Source organism: Stomoxys calcitrans, chromosome 1, assembly GCF_963082655.1.
Source record: "Stomoxys calcitrans chromosome 1, idStoCalc2.1, whole genome shotgun sequence".
In the NCBI taxonomy this organism is placed as follows: Eukaryota; Metazoa; Arthropoda; class Insecta; order Diptera; family Muscidae; genus Stomoxys; species Stomoxys calcitrans.
In genome coordinates, this window is record NC_081552.1 from 20,201,877 (window position 1) to 20,218,308 (window position 16,432).

A 16,432-nucleotide genomic window follows, 5' to 3' on the forward strand; every position below is an offset into this window, starting at 1 on the left:
AACAAAATTAACTACTAATATTCAGTGATTGCAGTTTTCAGCCAACTTTTTTCTGTGAATGTATCAATACCGTATGTTACTGAAATGAGCACGTTTGGTATCAAATTTTCTCTGGGTGATACCGTCTATGATACCATCCTATTAATAAAGGGCGGTTATTTATGAGTTTAGATTTTTTTTACAAGTATCAATGGTTGATACTTGTATCCAAATGTCATCTGTGAAAGTGAAAAATTTTCAGTATACTCTGCCAATTCATTATGGAGAATTTCACAAACAAGCAACGACTACCAATTGTTGGAATTAATTGTCAAAACTCGTGCTCTGTGACAAATATTCATTGTTTATTACGACTTTGTCTTCAGTGATGATACTCATTTCTGTTGCAACTAGGTTTAACGAGTAAAAGCGTGCTAAGTTCGGCCGGGCCGAATCTAATATACCCTCCACCATGGGTCGCAATTGTCGAGTTCTTTTTCCGGCTTTTCTTTTTAGGCAAAAAAGGATATAAGAAAAGATTTTCTCTGCTATTAGAGCGATATCAAGATATGGTCCGGTTTGGACCACAATTAAATTATATTTTGGAGACCTGTGTAAAATGTCAGCCAATTCGAATAAGAATTGCGCCTTGGGCTCAAGAAGTATAATAGAGAGATCGATTTATATGGGAGCTGTATCGGGCTATAGGCAGATTCAGATCATAATAAACACGTATGTTAATGGTCATGAGAGGATTCGTCGTACAAAATTTCAGGTAAATCGGATAATAATTGCGACCTCTAGAGGCTCAAGAAGTCAAGATCCCAGATCGGTTTATATGGCAGCTATATCGGGTTATTAACCGATTTGAATCTTATTTGACACAGTTGTTGAAAGTAAGAATAAAATAAGTCATGCAAAATTTCAGCCAAATCGGATAGGAATTGCGCCCTCTAGAGGCTCAAGAAGTCAAGACCCAAGATCGGTTTATATGGCAGCTATATCAGGTTATGAACCGATTTGAACCGTACTTGTCACAGTTATTGGACATCATAAAAAAACACGTCGTGCAAAAATTCATTAAAATCGGATAAGAATTGCGCCCTCTAGAGGCTCAAGCAGTCAATACCCAAGATCGGTTTATATGGCAGCTATATCAGGTTATGAACCGATTTGAACCAAACTTGACACAGTTATTTGATATCATAACAAAATAAGTCATGCAAAATTTCAGCCAAATCGGATAGGAATTGCGCCCTCTAGAGGCTCAAGAAGTCAAGACCCAAGATCGGTTTATATGGCAGCTATATCAGGTTATGAACCGATTTGAAACATACTTGTCACAGTTATTGGACATCATAACAAAACTCATCGTGTAAAAATTCATTCCAATCGGATAAGAATTGCGCCCTCTAGAGGCTCAAGAAGTCAAGACCCAAGATCGGTTTATATGGCAGCTATATCAGGTTATGAACCGATTTGAACCAAACTTGACACAGTTATTGGATATCATAACAAAACACGTCGTGCAAAATTTCATTCCAATCGGAAAAGAATTGCGCACTCTAAAGGCTCAAGAAGTCAAGACCGAAGATCGGTTTATATGGCAGCTATGTCAGGTTATTGACCGATTTGAGCCATACTTGGCACAGTTGTTGGACATCATAAAAAAACACGTCGTGCAAAAAATCATTAAAATCGGATAAGAATTGCGCCCTCTAGAGGCTCAAGAAGTCAATACCCAAGATCGGTTTATATGGCAGCTATATCAGGTTATGGACCGATTTGAACCATACTTGCCACAGTTGTTGGATATCATAACAAAACACGCCGTGCAAAATTTCATTCCAATTGGATGAGAATTGCGCACTCTAGAGGCTCAAGAAGTAAAGACCCAAGATCGGTTTATATGGGAGCTATATCAAAACGTGGACCGATATGGCCCATTTACAATACCAACCGACCTACGCTAATAAGAAGTATTTGTGCAAAAGCGGCTAGCTTTTATCCTTCGGAAGTTAGCGTGCTTTCGACAGACAGACGGACGGACATGGCTAGATCGATATAAAATGTCGCGACGATCAAGAATATATATACTTTCGGGATCTCAGACGAATATTTTGAGTAGTTACAAACAGAATGACGAAATTAGTGTGGTGGAGGGTATAAAAACAGCCACATGCTGTACAAGTGTTACCGATGCTATCCGAAAAACGACAGTTGGATATGGTTTACGAGCTGGTGGCATAATGGGATCATTTTTCTTCAAAGACCATGGAAGATACATTGCTGTCAACGGCGAACGAAAAAGTGAGGCAAAATTAGACCTGTGAATAAGTTATTTGAACCGATGTCGCGGGCAAGATATACATAGTTATTTTTATACCCTCCACCATAGGATGGGGGTTTACTAATCTAGTCATTCCATTTGTAACACCTCGACACATTCGTCTAAGACCCCATAAAGTATATATATTCTTGATCGCTTCGACTTTCTGAGTCGATCTAGCAATGTCCGTCCGTCTGTCTGTCGTAAGCACGCTAACTGTCGAAGGAGTAAAGCTAGCCGCTTGAAATTTTGCACAAATACTTCTTATTAGTCATATAAACCGATCTTGGATCTTAACTTCTTGTGCCACTAGAGGGCGCAATTCTTATCCGATGTGGCTGAAATTTTGCACGAGGTGTTTTGTTATGACTTCCAACAACTTGGCTGAGTATCGTTGAAATCGGTCCTTAATCTGATAAAGCTGTCATATAAACCGATCTTGGGTATTGACTTCTTCAGTCACTAGAGGGCGCAATTCTTATCCGATTTGACTGCAATTTTGTACGACGTGTTTCGTTATGACTTCGAACAACTGTGCTAAGTATGGTTCATATCAGTCCATAACCTGATATAGCTATCATATAAACTGATCCGTGGTCTTGACTTCTTGCGCCTATAGAGGCCACAATTCCTTATTTGGCTGAAATTTTGCTAAGTATGATTCAAGTCGGTGCAATTTTTTGATGTAGCTGCCATATACTCCGATCCCGAATCTTAACTTCTTGAGCCACTACAGAGCGCAATTGTTATTGGATGTGGCTAAAAGAACTCTACAAATGCGATCCATGGTGGTGGGTACAAAAATTCGGCCCGGCCGAACTTAGCACCCTTTTACTTGTTCAAATATATATGAGCTATATGAAGTTATTGACCGATATGGACCGTACTTGTCATGCAGTGCAAATCATAGAAAAATGTCACCTCGAAAATTTTAAGCAAATTGGGTAACAATTGCGCTCTCAAGAGGCTCAGAGAGTCAAATTGGGAGATCGGTTTATATGGCAGCTATATCAGGTTATGAACCGATTTAGATCATTCTTGGCACAGTTGTTTGAAAGTCAGTCAAATTAGATAAAAATTGCGCCGTTTAGGGCTCAAGAAATCAAATCAGGAGATCGGTTTAGATGGCAGCTCTATCAGGTTATGAACAGATTTAGACCATGCTTAACAAAGTTGTTGGAAGTCATAGCAAAACGATTTGTCCAAAATTGCGCCCTCTAGAAGCACAGGAAGTTTAATCGGGAGATCGGTTTATATGACAGCTATATAATGTTATGGACTGATTTAGACCATGCTTAGCACAGTTGTTGGATGCTATAACAAAATGCGTCAGACAAAATTGCAGTCCAATCGGATAAGGATTGCGCCCTCTAGAAGCTCAAGAAGTCAAGACCCCAGATCGGTTTTTATGGCACCTATATCAATACATGGACCGATTTGGCCCATTTACAATCCCAACCGAAGAAAAAGTATTTGTGCAAAATTTCAAGCGCGTAGCTTAACTCCTTCGAAAGTTAGCATGCTTTCGAAAGACAGACAGACGACTTCAATAGTCATGACGATTAAGATAATATATACTTTTTGGGATGTTGGGCGAATATTTCGAGGTGATACAAACGGAATGATGATGTTAGAATACCCCCATCAAATGCTGGTGGGTTCCCACAATTCGGCCCGGCCGAACTTAGCACGCTTTTACTTGTTAAACTTTAGCATGTTATCAAATCGTTTGCTACCGCTTTTGTTAATAAAAAATTTACCAAAGCCTGTGAAAGCCATTTTTCCACTGAAATTTTTGTGTTTCATTTTAGGCAACACAAACGCCCACCACAAATGTGCAAGTAATCTAAAGATTATCCTAATCCTCAAAATAATACGCACACACTCTTGAAAAGTCATTTGGAATCTGTTAAATGCCCAAAGGCATTACAAATCCTATTTGTGCTCTTTCACTATTGATTTACTTGCCCTTGTAACACTCTCGCAATGTTATGGTCAATGCGATTTGGTACACATTTGTTTTCTAGACATGTTATTATTGATCATTTTTGGTTGAAAAGTCATAACAGATGACTGACTCACTGTCTTTGCACAAGCGCAAATATCTAAAGAAAGATAATCTTTCGGTCAGGGTATGCCATAATTTGATGTCTTGGTGAGTTGAGCAGAGATTTTTTTAAGGATATCTTTAAGGCTCTCTACATGATGTATGGTAAAACAATACAAAAATCATGTATTTGACTGTTTTCCTATAAGAGCCTCACTCTCTGGAGATTTAAGGGCTGCCGCCTGCCTTTCCAATCATTCAATCCACCTGTCACTTATACTCCTTCTGTCTGTCTTGGCCAATGCCCCTAACATTTCTCAATGCAATGTTTTTTTTACGCATTTGAGCTGAAAATACCGTTTCTTCATAAGTCTAGGGGTCTTTTTATACCCACCACCGAAGGATGGGGGTATATTCATTTTGTCATTCCGTTTGCAACACATCGAAATATCCATTTCCGACCCTATAAAGTATATATATTCTTGATCAGCGTAAAAATCTAAGACGATCTAGACATGTCCGTCCGTCTGTCCGTCTGTCCGTCTGTCCGTCTGTCTGTTGAAATCACGCTACAGCCTTTAAAAATAGAGATATTGAACTGAAACTTTGCACAGATTCTTTTTTTGTCCATAAGCAGGTTAAGTTCGAAGATGGGCTATATCGGACTATATCTTGATATAGCCCCCATATAGACCGATCCTCCGATTTAGGGTCTTAGGCCCATAAAAGCCACATTTATTATCCGATTTTGCTGAAATTTGGGACAGTGAGTTGTGTTAGGCCCTTCGACATCCTCCGTGAATTCGACTCAGATCGGTTCAGATTTGGATATAGCTGCCATATAGACCGATCATCCGATTTAGGGTCTAAGTCCCATAAAAGCCACATTTATTATCCGATTTGGATGAAATTTGGGACAGTGAGTTGTGTTAGGCCAATCGACATCCTCCGTGAATTTGGCTCAGATCGGTTCAGATTTGGATATAGCTGCCATATAGACCGATATGCCAATTTAGGGTCTTAGGCCCATAAAAGCCACATTTATTATCCGATTTTGCTGAAATTTGGTACGGTGAGTTGTGTTAGGCCCTTCGACATCCTCCGTGAATTTGGCTCAGATCGGTCCAGATTTGGATATAGCTGCCATATAGACCGATCATCCGATTTAGGGTCTAAGTCCCATAAAAGCCACAATTATTATCCGATCTTGCTGAAATTTGGGACAGTGAATTGTGTTATTCCTTTCGACATCTTTCTTCAATTTGGCCCAGATCTGTTCAGATTTGGATATAGCTGCCATATAGACCGATTTCTTGATTTATGGTTTTGGGCCCATAAAATGCTTATTTATTATCCGATGTCGCCAAAATTTGGGACAGTGAGTTAAGTTAAACCCCTTGACATACTTCTGCAATATCGCACAGATCGGTTCAGATTTGGATACAGCTGCCATATTGACCGATATCTACGTTTTAGGTTTTGGGGCCATAAAAGACGCATTTATTGTCCGATGTCGCTGAAATTTGAGACAGTGAGTTTGGTTAGGCTCTTCGAAGTCCTTCTTCAATTTGTTCCAGATCGGTCGAGATTTAAATATAGCTGCCATATAGACCGATATCGCGATTTAAGGTCTTGGCCCCATAAAAGGCGCATTTATAATCCGATTTCACTAAAATTTGACACAGTGACTTATGTTAGGCTTTTCGACATCCGTCTCGTATATGGTTCAGATCGGTTTATTTTTAGATATAGTTAGTGTACTTTTAGTATTTGGTCCAAATCGGAACATATTTTGATATAACTGATATGGGACATAAGGTATGAAATTTCCACCGAATTTTGATGAAAGGTGGTTTACATATATTCCCGAGGTGGTGGGTATCCAAAGTTCGGCCCGGCCGAACTTAACGCCTTTTTACTTGTTTTATTCTGACCTAATTTTAATGCGCAGCACTGTATTTTCCTTTGCTTCTTCCATGAACCTTTGTTATGATTTTCCCTTTTTATTTTTTTTGTTCCCAATCGTCTTTCTCCTTTTGTTAAAGAGTTCTTTGTCCTTTGATTCGATATGATCAATTGAGGACATGTATTGCGTTTGAGAGTTTCTGTACTCATTTAAGGGTAGACATCACATTGAGCCTTTGTCTATGGCTAAGTTTGAGCCCAGCAAATAATCACCTTGTAAATGTCCTTTGGTCAATTGTTTTAAGGAAATTTTATGACAAATTTATGTGCGTTATTCAATAACAATTGTTTACGCTCCTCTTGTAATAGGAGAATGAGTCTTTTATATTGCAGAGAAACAGGTTGCATTTGCTCTCATAAATTTGGCTAGTGAAAAAGGAAAGCTATTTTTAAGGACATTTTAATTCTTATTTAAGGATAAATGAAAAAGATTCTTTTTCTATGAAGATGCAGGAAATTTTATGAAGAATTTTAGTTGGAAGCCTTTTTCCAAAGGGAACCGATTGGATTATCCGTTTAGTTATTATTGAAAAGTTATGCAGTGGAATATGCTACAGTGGGTTGTTTTATAATAGACTAAAATATAAAGTAATAGATTCGAATATAACTAATATAACAATATAATGAATATAGTTTCTACACGCACAAAAATAAAATGTTTGGTACATTTTTACGACAAACAAAATGCTTTTATTAGGAAGTTTTTCTTTTATTGTAACGTTAACGTTTACGTTTTGCTTCAACATATCAAACGGTAGCTGTAAACGCAGCATTATTAGAGATGGGCGATGGGTAAATACCCAAAAGGTACACCCAAAAAAAAAAAAAATAAAATGTTTGCTACATTTGTACGACAAACAAAATATTTTTATTACGAAGTTTCTCTTTGTAAACTAGCCGAACCGGGCCCGCTCCGCTGAGTCATAACTCTCTAATATCTTTTTGGGGTAGGGACACTTCGCCCTGAATGCGGATATCGAATTCGTGCCATTGTAGCCTATGACGCTGAACGAATTAGAATCATGGCGAAAACATCGGACAAAGCGGTGTTTATCGCTTCTAAATGTTGGCGACATTTGCGAGGTACAATGCCATGCATGGTCATTCAAAAAAATTTCCCCAAAGAGGTGTTGCACTGCGTGACTGGGTACTTGGAACCAAATTTTAATCCCATATTCGATTTCTGGTCTCCAAAAGCTTTCATTTCATAACCTTATTGTGCTCATCGGACCACTTTCGGATATGGGTGGCGTTTTTGGGGAAAGGGTCCGCCTCCACCCGATATCTAAAAATTATATAGCCTATGTTTCCTTCCAGACAAACGTACACAATCTATGAAAGTTTTAAGAAAATCGGTTCAGTCAAGAATCATATAGTCATAATGGGTCTAATGGAGTTTTTGAAGGGTGGCCTCGATCTGATTTTGTAAGCCACATTCGAAATCTTTTCCCGAATACCTTACATTTGAGCCCCAAATTGAAATGAACGTCCAATATGTCTGTTTGGGTGAGTTTTGGGTTGGGGCGGCCCGATGGGTACTTAGACTCATATTTTAATATTCGTATTTTACTCTCCAATACCTTTCATTTGATACCTATATTGTCCCGATCGATCCACTTTTAATTTTCGGTTGTGTTTTTGGCATAAGGGGGATGGTCCGTCCCCCTTCTGATACCGAAAAATTGTATAGCCTATGCTTCCCTCCAGACCAACCTACACAATATCTGAAAATTTCGAGAAAATCTATTCTGCCGTATATATCCGTTATTGGCTAATGTGCCCGTTTTGGGCGTTTTTGTGGGGGTGGGGTGACCCCCCTTTATTTCGACATGAATTTGTATTGGTTATCTACTCCCTATACTTATAATCTACTACCGCATACTTTCATTTGATATCCATATTGTCCTTATCGGTCCACTTTTGATTTTGGGGTAACGGTGGAGGGTCCGCCCCCTTCCGTTGTCAATGAATTATAAAGCCTTTTCCTACTTCCTGACCATATTCGTAATCTACTTCCGAATACCCTTTATTTGAGTCCCATATTGTTATGAACGTCAAATAAACCTATTTTAAGGGGTTTTGGGGCTGGGGCCGCCACCAGGTACTTGGCCCCACCTTTATTATGAAATTCGTACTCGTCTTTTGAATACCTTTCATTTGAATCCCATATTATCCCGATTGGTCCAGTTTTATTTTTGGGTAGTACTTTTGGGTAAGGGGGATGGTCCGCTCCCCTCCCGATATCAAAAAAAATTATATAGCCTATGTTTCCTTCCAGTCCAACCTACACATTCTGTGAAAATTTTAAGATAATCGGTTCAGCCGTTTTTGAGTCTATACGGAACAAACAAACAAACACAAATTGAATTTTATATATAAGAAAGAAGATGTACAGCGTTTCGCTTCAACATAGTATCAAACGGTAGCCATAAACGCGGTAGCTTTGTCTATGGTAATTTAACCATCCTTTTATTGTGATACCAAAAACTCTTTAATTGCAAGAGTGCTTCGTTAGCCACAAACGATAATTTGTGTATTTTAGTGGTTGTCAAAAATACTAACTCTATTGCACATGACTTTGTACATACACAAGAAAATAATCCCTAGCAGACCTATAGCCATGCAAATAATTGTAATTGTACGCTCGTCACTGGTATAGATACATTCTCACACACAACATTTTTACACATTGAAATATCTATTTCCGACCCTACAAAGTATTGGGTTGCCTAAAAAGTAATTGAGGATTTTTCATATAGTCGGCGTTGACAAATTTGTTCACAGCTTGTGACCCTGTAATTGTATTCTTTCTTCTGTCAGTTATCAGCTGTTACTTTTAGCTTGCTTTAGAAAAAAAGTGTAAAAAAAGTATATTTGATTAAAGTTCATTCTAAGTTTTATTAAAAATGCATTTACTTTCTTTTAAAAAATCCGCAATTACTTTTTGGGCAACCCAATATATACATTTCGGATCGTCGACAAATCCTAAGACGACTTAACGATGTCCGTCTGTCGGACTTTTGGGCCGTATTTAACACAGTTGTTGAAGGTCACAACGGAATACCATGTGCAAAATGTATGCCAAATTGGCCAAAAATTGCGGCTTCCAGGGGCTCAAGAAGTCAAATCGGGAGATCGGTTTATATGGAAGCTATATCCAAATCTGAACCGATATGGCCCATGTGCAATACCCAATGACCTACATCAATACTAAGTATCTGTGCAAAATTTCAAGCGGTAGCTTCACGCGTTCGAACGCTATCGTGATTTCGACAGACAGACGGACGGACAGACATGGCTAGTCCGACTCAGAATGTCGAGACGATCTAGAATATATATACTTTATGGGGTACTAGATCAATATTTCGAGGTGTTACAAACGGAATGACAAGATTAGTATACCCCCTCCTATGGTGGTGGGTATAAAAATGTGGTTTCTAAAATGGTAGCTTTAAAATATGATTGTGAATGCAGATAGCCAATACAAAAAAAAAAAAAAAATAATAATTATCTCAAAGACGCCTGTAGCCCTGAATATCTTGATTGTCATCTTCAAAATGCTCCAACAAAATCGTGGATCCGCCCCCTTAATGATATTTTTTTCAGGGCTAATAAGCTGATATTTTTTTTGAGCTTAATGCGTGGGAGGCCGTCGCACTCTACATACCACTCAAAATCTGATATCTGTTTTATGGCCCAGTGTTACAGGGACGCCTCACCTAAACTGTTCCTAAACCACACAAATATAACGACCATAGCAATATGTAGCTCAAATGTGGGTTTTGGGAGTAGAGTATGAATCTGATATCCACTTTCGGGGCAAAGGGTTTGGCCACTCCAATACACCACCAAATCCAAGATGGGGGGATTTATGCGAAATTTATTACATTTATTATAACTGAAAAACAGAAATTTGGTATACTTATTTAAGGTGAGATATTTAGCGTGGCTGCCCACCTCTAAAGCCAGCTAAATGGAAATTTAAACCAATAATGACAATATTAGGCTCAAATGTAAGGAATTTTAGACGACCAGGAATATAATATATGGGGGTCCACCTCACCCCCAAAAATGCCCCCATACCGGACACATTTACCGACCATAGTAATATAAGACTCAAATGAAAGGTATTTGGGAGTAGAGCACCAATATGATATCCACATTGGGGCGAAATATCTGAAAGGCCGTACCAGCACCCCCAAACAGGGCTTTTCTGACAGTGCCAGTATAGGTCTTAGATAAAATAAGAGAGTGGAAGAAGCGGAGAGGGCGCTGTCTAGCTGGTAATTATACAAAAATTAATTCACTAAGCGAATCTACAAAAAATGTTCCCTTTATTAAAATTTTGAATTCGATTATCTTTAAAGAGCACCGCCTCTTAATAATGGCAGCTGCCCTTTTGTCTATTTTATTAAGTTAAAAAAAAGAATACAAAATATTCTTAAATATTCTGACCTTAAAGGATTCTAAAGCGTTTGGGTGTTTAAATGACCTTGTCAATGAAATTCCAAGGGTAATACCTAATTCGCCTTTGAGCTTCTATGCCTTTGAAGTTCAGCGCTATGAACAACATTTTGTGCTAAATACTTTCATTTTTACGTCGCCATGAGTAAGTGCGGAAAATTAATCATCAAAGTACATACACAAATAATTCAAATTATTGAGATGAGTAATTTCGTTTTTGACTGCTAGGGGGGAAAACAAAAAATGATCCAATTCAATACAAAAAACATTAACACAAACTTATGAATGATATGGGAAATGTTGGCCAATTCTGTCCTCTGCCCTGCCCCAAAAGTGTCGTGCCATGACATTCTTATTGGGGCCGGTTGGTAAGCTGAGGCATGCTGCCATCTTAGGCTAATAATTAACAACATTTTAAACAAATTGTTTAACGCAAAAATACAAAGTAAATATTGACAAACTTGATTTGTATGTTAGTGGAATTGGTTTCAAAAGGAATCGCTACCAAATATTAAAGCAAAAACAAAAAAAAAATCCCCAAAAAAGCTCCTGAAGGAGTTTGGGAGTTTTCGGCAGTTCGGTAATATCTTTTTGATCGAAACAAACATTTTTTTGGTTTCGAAATGTGTCAATAATTAGGCTTTTTGTAAAATGCCGCGGTTTTACACCAATCGCTTAGCCCTTTTGCAGTTACCAGTGGAAAAAAGGAAAACTTTAAAGAGATCCACTAATCATTGCTTTAAAATAATCAATACCTATTCACTTGGAAGAAAAGGAGCAAATGGCCCAAGCAGATACTTATGTACTTCCTTTGCAATTGCATTGTGATCGGAAACTCTCAATGAAGATGAAGCACCAGATGATGTTGGTGAGTTCCAAAAAACTGGCGACAATTACCTCAAAATTACAGCTGCCTTAAAATCAAGAAGGAAGAAGGGATTCGAAAATAAATCTCACTCATTCATTCACTCACATTTGATGATGGCCCAGAAAAGTGGAAGCCAAACAAACAAATCACGAGATTTCAAATCTTACATTTCCCATCGATCTTGATCGATCGTTGAGGTTGTCTGGCGAAAAGCGCAATAGTAATTTCTTCAAATTATGCCACACTGAAAAAACACCACAGTTTTGTCGTCTGTCCATCTGCGATCGCGTTTTACCCCTTAAACCATTTCAAGTGCGAATGTGGCAGTTTCATTTGCAGTACGTTTAACAACGCCAAGTATTTAACAAATTGATCAGTAAAAATTGTAAAATGTGCTACTGCAGCTTCAGCAGCTCTCTTTAAAAGCAGGCCACAAATCATCGTTTTGCCACGAAACGTAGCTGCATGCTCAAATTTCCTATACAATTGAATTGCAGCAATAATCGATGGAAGCAAGAAAGAACGCTAGCTTGCACTTGATCGACCTGATCGAAATTTTTTACATGTAATTCAAGGACTTCTTTTTCGGCAGTGTGTTGTGTATTGGGATTGACATACCTGTTGCTTTGGTTTTAATTTTACCGACAAAAGGGAGTCGGTGAACGTTTATTAGCGTATCGAAATTATTCAAACAGCACGTGATGGTATGTATTTTTGTGTTTACTTTCCAGAGACTAAAGTAAATGTCGCTCTTGTTTTTTATTTTATCTGTTTTAAGAAAAATGTTTAGATTTTTTTTGGGATTTGATTTCTACTAAAATTAATTTTGTATACCCGACAACACTACTGGTACAGGGTATTCTAAATTAATATTGCATTTGTTGGTAACATCCAGAAGCAATAGAGATCGATCCATTGATACGTACACGGATCGACTCAGAATCTTCAGAAGTTTCGTTTTAACTTTGTTCGTCTGTCTGTCTTGTGTGAATGCAAAGTACCTCACAAAAGCGCGCTAAGTTCGGCCGTGCCGAATCTTGGGAATCACCACCATTGATTCTGTTAAAAATTTGTACAAATAAATTTAGTTGAAGGGCATAATTTTATTCTACATACCAAACTTCTGTCAAACCAGCAAAAATGAATACTTTTAGGGACCGAACAAGGATGATCGAGAGACCGATTTAAATGGGAACAATCTCAGGTTATAGACTGATTTGGACCGTATTTGGAAGTCATAACAGAACACCGCATGAATCAGCCAAATCGGACAAAATTTGAGGCTTTTAAGGGTTCAAGAAGTCAAATCGGGAGATTGATTTTTATACCGTACTTGGCACAGTTGTTGGGAGTCATAGCAGAACACTACGTGCAAAATTTCAACCAAATCGGATAGAAATTGCGGCGTGTAGGAGCTCAAGAAGTCAAAAGGGGAGAGAAAGGTTTATATAGGAGCTATATCAGGATATAGGCCAAATTAGACCGTACTTGGCACTGATGTTGAAGGTCGTAACAGAACACTACACGCAAAATTTCAACCAAGTCGGACAAAATTGGTGGCTTCCAGGGGCTCAAGTAGTCAAATCGAAGGATCGGTTTATATGGAAGCTGTATCAAAATCTGAACCGATATAGCCCATTTGCAATCCCCCTTCTGTTTGTAACTCTTCGAAATATTCGTCGAAGACCCCATTAAGTACATATATTCTTGATCGACATGAATAGGTCAATCTAGCAATGTCCGTCCGTCCGTCTGTCTGCCGAAAGCACGTTATCTTTCGAAGGAATAAAGCAAGGCGTTGGAAATTTTGCACAAATATTTGTTATTAGCGTAGGTCAGTTGGGATTGTAAATGGGCCATATAGGTCCATGTTTTGATATAGTTGCCATATAAACCGATCTTGGATCTTAAGTTCTTGAGTCTCTACAGGTCACAATTCCTATCCGATTTGGCTGAAATTTTGCTCGACGTGTTTTGTTATACCCTCCACCATAAGATTCTGATTGTAACTACTCGAAATATTCGTCTGAGACCCCATAAAGTACATATATTCTTGATCGTCGTGAAATTTTATGTCGATCTAGCCATGTCCGTCCGTCTGTCCGTCCGTCCGTCTGTCTGTCGAAAGCACGCTAACTTCCGAAGGAGTAAAGCTAGCCGCTTGAAATTTTGCACAAATACTTCTTATTAGTGTAGGTCGGTTGGCATTGTAAATGGGTCATATCGGTCCATGTTTTGATATAGCTGCCATATAAACCGATCTTGGGTCTTGACTTCTTGAGCCCCTAGAGTGCGCAATTCTTATCCGATTGGGATGAAATTTTGCATGACGTGTTTTGTTATGATATCCAAGTATGGTTCAAATCGGTCCATAACCTGATATAGCTGTCATAAAAACCGGTCTCGAATCTTGGCTTCTTGAGACCCTAGATGGCGCAATTCTTATCCGATTTAGATAAAATTTTGAAAAACGACTTCTCCTATGACCTTCAATAAGCGTATACAATTTTTTCGAATAGGTCTATATAGCTCCCAATTAATCCATCTTCTGATTTTACTTCTTGAGCCCATATACGACGCAATTCTTATCGGTATTCTCTGTTTACCTATAAAGATATGTCAGGCAAAGAACTTGTTTAACCAATACACATCGAAATATTGGTCTTAGACCCTATAAAGTTTATATATTCTTGATCGCCATGACATTTTAAGTCGACCTAGCAATGTCCATCCGTCTGTCTGTGAAAAGCACGCTAACTTTTGAAGGACTGCAGCTAGGAGCTTGAAATCTTGCACAAATACTTCCTTTTTGTAAATGATTGTAAGTTGTAAATGGGCCATATTGGACCATGTTTTGATATAGCTGCCATATAAACCAATCTGGGTTTTCGACATCTTGAGCCTCTAGACGGCGCAATTCTTATCCGATTTGGCTAAAATTTTGTATGTGTTAAGTATGGTTCAAATCGATTCATAACTTGATATAGCTGTCATAAAAACCGGTCTCGGATCTTGACTTCTTGAGACCCTAGATGGTGCAATTCTTATCCGATTTAGATAAAATTTTGAAAAACGACTTCTCCTACGACCTTCAATAAGCGTATACAATTTTTTCGAATAGGTCTATATAGCTCCCAATTAATCCATCTCCTGATTTTACTTCTTAAGCCCATATACGACGCAATTCTTATCGGTATTCTCTGTTTACCTATAAAGATATGTCAGGCAAAGAACTTGTTTAACCAATAATGAGATGCCGGCAAAGAACTTGACGAATGCGATCCATGGTGGAGAGTATACAAGATTCGGTCCGGCCGATCTTAGTACGCTTTTACTTTTTATTTGATCATATCCAAATGTGGTGCAGAAAATTTTTGGTCTAGAGACGAAGTTGAAAAAAATCTGCTCAGATTGGATTTTTACTCCCATATATTCGTCAATCAATCATGGGAATGCAAGGAGTTGGCGATACCAGGAATGACAATGGTGATTTCTTGCAAGGATTGATTCCTGCTCAAGGAAACGGCTCTTTATTGGAGGCACAAAATTCCTCCATAAAAATATACACAAATATACTTGGGAATCATCAGATGGAAACACCTGTAATCATATCGACCACGTACTTATCAGCAAACTCGTTCTGGGTTCGCTGATGGATGAGCAAACGAGACGAAGAGCCGACATCCATAGTGACCTCATGCTCTTAGTGGTCACTCTACGTCTACGCCCAGCCGTCGTGCAAAGGATTCAAACAAAATGCAAAAAGTTCAACCTCCTAAACCTAAAAGACCCCGAAACAGCGCGCGAATACAAGGTAACATTAACGGAGAAGCTTCAAAATAACACCCATACATGGGCCGACATAACAGCAGGATGTACGGACACGACCATTTCTATAATAGGCATTGCTCGACGATTGTAAATAAAGGACATATAAAAAATTACAAGTAAAAGCGTATTAAGTTCGGTTGGGCCGAATCTTGGAAACCTACCACCATGGATTCTGCTAAAAATGTATACAAAATAATTTTTGTTGAATGACATAATTTTATTCTAAAAACCGAACTGTAACGGCAAACTGCGGCCTGTAACGACTCAAGAAGTAAAATCGGGAGATTGGTTTATTTGGGAGCTATACAAAGTTATTTGGTCTTAAATCTTATTTAGATTCCATTGTAGGATATTGTCGTTGGCTTTAAACCTAGCCGCTTTACGCGTTCGACGGTGCAGGAACATCTTCCTGCAGAGACAAAGAATGAAATTTGGTAACTGATACAAATAGTATGCTAAGGATACCCAGCTGCTAGTGTCCGACGATGGCAGCGTGGCGTATACCGCAGGACAATCCCCGTTGATGGTACAGAATGTTGTCTACCTCTTAGTCAGAATGAAGCCCAAGTAGCAGAGAACTGATTGAAGAACAACAAGTCAGCAGGAGTCGTGGGTTGCCCGCTGAACTATTTAATACCGGAGGCGACACTCTGCTGAAGCATATGCATCAGCTTGTATGAATAATCTGGCTAGAAGAACGCAACCCCTTCACAAGAAAGGAGACAAGACGGAATGTGCCAACTACAGAGGAATAAGTCTCCTCCCCGACTTACTCTAAATAATCTCTCCGAACTATTTAATACCAAACGAGGTTTCAAACAAGGAGACAGCCTATCGTGTGATCTCTTCAATATCCTGCTGCAGAAGATTATACGAGATGCAGATGTGAATAGATATGGCACACTAATCACAAGAGAACACATGCTACTCGCCTATGCCGACGACATCG